Raw genomic sequence first — 6,380 nt, 5'->3', positions numbered from 1 at the left:
GTTGTTTTGAGATAAGTTGTTATTTAATTGGATATTTGTGCGAGGATATGATCCTTGAAGGATTCCACCGATCTGATCGGTCTTTGTGGGAAAGAGCCAAGCATTGGATTCCTATATTTCAGAGTATGAAATTTTATTGAATATGTGTTGGCCTCCTGTTGCCGGTCGACTGGAATTTGAGTCGTGGCTGGAAAAGAGCTTGAGTGTTGAGTTGTAGACTGGAATTTGAGGATCGAGTTGTTGGCAATAGCCTATTGAGCCAACGACTGTGTGCTATATGAAGAGCATTATGCTCCTGCCTACAATGCCTACCACGATGTCTGTTGATTCATTTGAAGTCTGGAGAAGAACAAACAGTGTCTACGTGAATTTTTAATTTGGTATTTTTTTTTTAAATTTGAATGGTGAAGACATTGTGGGTCATTCCTGCAGTCAATTTGTTTAGTGGTCATCGGCTTCGTATTAGACAATTACGGGACCGAGCCATGGTTGTGATAATTTGACTGTGCGTTCCTTGTGGTTTGATCTATCTAATGAGAGTCGATTGTGTTGCAGCTAGAAAACTATAGCCAACGTCCAGCAAACCTGCGAGAAATTTCCAATAAATGGTCAAGGTTCCCCTCTCATTGAGCAACTGGTGATAATCGAGATGGAGGGCTAGAGCATTGGAAACCTGATTAAGGAGTAGCTTGTGGCCCTATTAAGGAGTTACTTTGAGGAGAAACAATGTACCACATCGAAGCCCATAAGACAAGCTGCAACATTAATGATTTTGTTTTTGTTTTATGAGAGGTAAAGAAACACGAGGAATAATCATTCCACATGGGTGAATATGGAACCAAAACTTCCACTATGTCAAAAATTAGTATATGCTTTGATGAAATGAATTGTCTTCTTGAATTCTTTGGGTTCTGCAACTGAAAAATGTTGAGCGTGATAAACTTAACATGTAAATGCAATTTCTTAGAATTGACCACTCTAACATCTGCAAATTGAAGTCAAAAATATTCAAGATGAAGACACTAAGTTTGTATATGCTTTCAGAAGAATTTTGCCAAAGTGTGATGGTGGTAGTGGATATTAGTTGGTTGAAGCAACAATAGATGGACAAACAAGGTAAAGGATTGTGTGTTGAATAATAAAGCAGACTCAATATTATGTTGAAATGTGTAATGCCCTACTTAATCTTATAATGCAAATTTTATTAGTGTTTAAATTACCTAAAAATATTGACTTATAATTATCAAGAAATATTGGTACATACCTACATTGGTGAAACTGTAAATTTATTACTGATATAAATTTTATTACTGTTATTTTTCAATTCCCAACTTCTCTTCTCAAATTTAAATTTTGATAGGGTATGGTCTCCTTCCATTTTTTCCAATTTAAATATCCATATCCCCAAAATGTCCTCTCAAATTTACTTGGGAGAAGATATGGCCCTCTCCAATTAATTACCAAATTATATATTCATATCTTATCCCCAAAATGTCCTCCCAAATTTACTTGGAAGAAGATATGGTCCTCCCCAATTAATTACCAAATTAAATATCCATATCTTATCCCCAAAATGCCCTCTCAAATTTACTTGGAAGAAGATATGGTCTTCCCCAATTAATTTCCAAATTAAATATCCATATTTTATCCCCAAAATGTCCTCTTAAATTTACTTGGGAGAAGATATGGTAAGAAAAGTCAAATGAAAGGATGAGGGGATAGTTATGACATTAATGATAGGTGGTTGAGGTGGATGGGAGAAAGAGGCATAAAAGGGGAAGGATGATGAGAGGAGAGGGGGATCCTTGGTCTTGGTTTTGGTTTTGGTTGTGGTTTTGGAGGATTTTGTTTTGGGAGGAAGGTGGAGAAAAGAGAAGGGAGAGAAGGAGAGTATTTGTTTAACTTGGACACACTACATCTGGTTGGACTTGGGCTCGAAGGGCTAGGGAACCTGTGGAGGTTCCCTGGGCTAGGAAATACTTCCTAGTTGGTTGGGAGGCAAATCCAGTCGGGTAGTCAAGAGGAGCATCCCAACAGAGTCAGGAGCTCAGGAGCATCTCAACTAAGCTATTGGAACATGTATTCCTTTGTTTATTGATTACTTATGTAAATGGTTGCAATGAAATTCTTACTTATTTAATTTGTGGGAAATAAATTTTAATGGTATATTATCATCAATTAAATGTTTAGATAGAAATAAGTTATTTCCCATTTTATTGTATTTAAAATTAGAAAAATTTAGTTTTTAGTTAGAGGACCCCAAATAGGAGCCCCACACGTGGTTTCAGAGCCCAGATTCAAAATCTGGACCCAAGACCCACTAGAACCAAATCTCTGCTAAAAGAGTTTATAACCCTCAAAGTTACTTGTAATCATTTTGATTATAAAAATTATGTGGAACTGATTTCATTTAAGACTAAATTAATGATTTTTTTTTATTCTACTAGCAATTTAGAACTTCTTTTATCACTTCCATGTGTATCCTTAAGTGCATCACTCTGATCTCTTGCCTTTCCCTGCTCAAGTTCTCAAAATTGGGTGGCCCATTGACACAAACATCACACAATCCACATTTCATCTAAATCAAATCCTCTCTAAAGCACCGTACAAGAAACTTAACTCTACAAGATGTGGTAGAAACACCAAATTTGAAACACTCTGACAGCATATTAAGTGCATTCTACGGTTGCTCTGCATTTCTTTTACTCGACAACAGGGAAGGAAGTCTTTTCATGTTAACATGTAAACAACAATCTGCCAGCAACCCATCTCTTCCAGCTCTCCCAGCTTCCTGGTAATAAGATTCCAAGCTCTGTGGCCAACCATAATGAATAATTTACCGCAAATTTTCCTTATCAATTCCCATCCGAAAAGCAATGGTTGCAACAACCACCCGAAGTTTATCATGATGAAACTTTTCATGGACTTGCCTCAACTGGTTCTTTTGGCAACTTTGCATGATAAACTGCAGCCTTCACACCAAACTTGCTAAGAATTTTCGCTATCATTTCTGTCTCTTTTCTTGTGGGTGTGTATATGATACTTGGACCCGATCCTAGTATAGGGAGTTCCTCAACCGATACAGTTTCAAAAGAACCACTTTCTAGTTCTAAATGGTGGTCTTCTTTGAAAATAGATCCTTCAAATTCACCAAATGTCACATCAAAGTATTCAGCCATATGCTCATTAGCCTCATCCTCAAGGTATTCGACTGTCATACTGTGACCTTTACAAGTATCTCCTCCATCTTTTATTAAACTGGTTTTTGCAATGATATCATCATCATCAGTCTCCTCTTCATTTCTATCTGATTCATTTAAGGATGTTTCGTCTTAATCATAATCAATTTGCCTTGCATATTCCTTGTTCCTATCTATAGAATCCTTTCGAAAATCAACTCCTACTTTGTTATTCTTTGATGGGGCCCCTTGTCTAGTATAACTATCAATTATATCTTGAAAATCCACTTTGTAAGATGATGGACAAGTGGTCTGGCTATGATGCATGGAGAACCTCAAATTTGGTCAAAAAAACGATGACAGAACAATTTTTGTGTTTGGCTTCATGCCCAAAGAATTCATAAAGTCTTCTCGAACATGATGTTTAACTATAGCAGTAAGTGCCATAATCGGTATATGATGCTTTACCGACTCAACGTTGCTTACCTTAAATTTTTCTCTCAGTACAGACAAGCGCCTGCAATCAGGTCGAAAATCATGACCCCATTTGGATACACAATGAGCTTCGTCGATAGCAAAAAGAGTAATACCACGACTTTCTGCAAGCTTCTGTAATGACCCAATTACTCGTAGAAGTGTCTCTAGACAGACATAAATAATTTTATACATACCTACCATATCTCTATCCTCAATGCTTTTGTCAACTTGCCCTGAACCAAGGAAACAAGTAGCAACTCCATGTTTTGCCAGCTTCAAGCATTGATCATGCATAAGGCTGATTAATGGAGATACCACAACTATAACTTTCCTAATCAATAATCCAGGACATTGTAAGCAAAGGGATTTGCTTGAGCCTGTTGCTGCAAGAACGAGGCAGTCTTGATGACATGCCTATGCCTTCAAAGCCTCTTTATGAAAGAACTTTAATTTTTTATAGCCAAAGCATTGTTGTAAAAAAGTTCTACGTTCTGTTCCCAATCCAGTTGTATGTCTTGTAAAGGATCAGTGTGTAAGTTGCTTCCATGAAATTCATCCTGCAACAAATGCAGTTACCTAGTATTTGCAACGTTTCCGGCTGCATAACTGGAGGATAAATTTTCACAACTATCCATAGATCCAGACTCTTCGTGTCGTCGGTTCCATCAGTAAACATAAATCCAACTCTATCAAACTTTGTAGAACAAATAAGGTTCTGCAAAATAGAGTAAGCAGGTAACCCATCACTGAGTATTTTTCACTTCACAATATGGTTCCACTCCTCTATGTCTGAAATTTTAATTACATTTTCCTCAACCAGGGTCTTTCCATTACACTCAGATGACTCAAAAAGATAATCCCACATCTGCATAGGCTTCATTTCTTGTATGTTCTTCTTCAAATACTTTGTGCACTGGAGACCTAGCATTTTGTTACCTGGGTTGATAGAGCCATTTCTTTCATATGATCCATCCCTGCCAATTGAATATCTCCTTGGTAAGGTTCCAGACAAAGGCATGCTTTGGTTGCGGTACTTAGGCCTTGGAAAGCAAGATCCTTATCGCATATACAAGAAATCATTGGTGTATTAATAAACAGTGCTATTGCAGACACAACATATGCTAAACCCACCTGAAGGATAGAATTTAACACCCACAAAAATCCGTATGTGGGATACAAAGCCCTGTTATTTGCTATACGTTTTATGTATATGTGAAGCTATGTAGGTGGTTTCTCATAAAAATTCATTTATATTCTTTGTATTTTACTACAGATAAGGAGATTGAAATCCTGAGTTATTAGTATATTGAAAGCAGAGCAGAAACTTTACAAGACTTTGTCTGATAAAGAATAAGATTCTCGTGCTACAACAAGGGAATATCTTGGTTTGTTTATCTGCTGCCTGCATGATATTTCATACACATCTATATGCATTCTCACCTGCAAAATATAGAAATATTCCTTTCTAGCTCACGAAAAATAGTAGTTATCAATTCTGCAAAATACAGGAGAAATCCATAAATTATGAATGACATTACTAAATTTAAGGTAATCATCTGTAGTAGCTGAGATCTCTTTTTTTTCTCTCTCTCTCATTGACTTGGACACCCCTCCTTAAGAAGTCTTTGGAGGTAATTTTGACGGCGGCTATCCCACAAACTACATCACCTAGTGACGCAGCTCCTGGATAGCCTGCTTCTGCAAGACTGTCAGTACTCAACCAGTGGAATCTATGTGATGCTCAAGGAGCCAATCTGAAATATCCATATCTGAGCCTCAGTAGGAGTGGTCCCCAAAATCCAAAGGGGTTTCCAATTCGTTCCTTCACAACGCCACCCGTTGCTTCAGTCATACATACATATACATACTGATTTGCTCTTCGGTGCCTCCTGCTTATGAAAACCCTCATCCCTTTTTTGTTTGGTTGAGGAAGGGGTTCGACCCTAGGATCTTTGTAGATGAAAGACCCACTGTCAACGTGCTTTACACTTATACTTGGCTCAACCCTATCAAACTTTATCTAGTTTTTATCAAACTTGTCATAAACCAAATAATAAATAATTAATATAATTGTTAATTGAGAACTTGGAATTTTTAAATATTATAGTAAATAAAGTAGAGTATAATGTTATTTAATTTAAAATAGATTATATATATATATGGGAATGTAGGGGTTTTGAGTAGTTAAAAAAAAAAAAACTATCTTCTAAAACTTTAACACCCAACTCCATTGCATTGCACAAAACATATTTCTCTTTCCTTTTAGTAGATTTTAATACATTAAAGTTGTCAAATGTGAACAACAATTGATTGGTGTGTTAGAATCACTTAAAATATACAATATTATTATCTTAAAACATGTAGCACTAGCCATTCTATATATGTCAATTGGATAGTATACATCTAACAATAATGTCAATATTGAGTTGATTGAGACAACTGGGCATCCACTTTGAAAACTAATCTAACATTGTTGATGGAATTTCAAGAGGACACCTAATTATAATAATGTGATTAAAAACGGTAAATGTTTATGTGAATGCTCAAAATATATAAGATGGATTTAGGATGATTGTTTAGGGATATCTAAAGATATTTGAGGGTGACTAACAGTGCGTGGTAGCACTTTCTTAGATAGAAATGGGAGAGGATTTAGTAGACCCGCAGTTATCTTCTAAATATTATAAATAGTCATTTACAAGCATAACAAAAGGAAAACTTTCA

The 6,380-nt window shown here is 36.2% G+C and overlaps 1 pseudogene; it reads right to left on the bottom strand.

Moving 5' to 3' along the window:
* Window positions 1-2,443: 2,443 nt before the first annotated feature.
* Window positions 2,444-4,584, bottom strand: LOC149155650 (ATP-dependent DNA helicase Q-like SIM; annotated as a pseudogene).
* Between the last annotated feature and the right edge of the window lie 1,796 nt (window positions 4,585-6,380).

Source organism: Pinus tabuliformis, chromosome 9 (genome assembly GCF_031772625.1).
Source record: "Pinus tabuliformis cultivar Carrire ecotype Pingquan chromosome 9, CPIR1, whole genome shotgun sequence".
Taxonomy (NCBI): domain Eukaryota; kingdom Viridiplantae; phylum Streptophyta; class Pinopsida; order Pinales; family Pinaceae; genus Pinus; species Pinus tabuliformis.
Note: the sequence above shows the minus strand (reverse complement) of the source record. Positions and strands in the feature narration are given on the sequence as shown.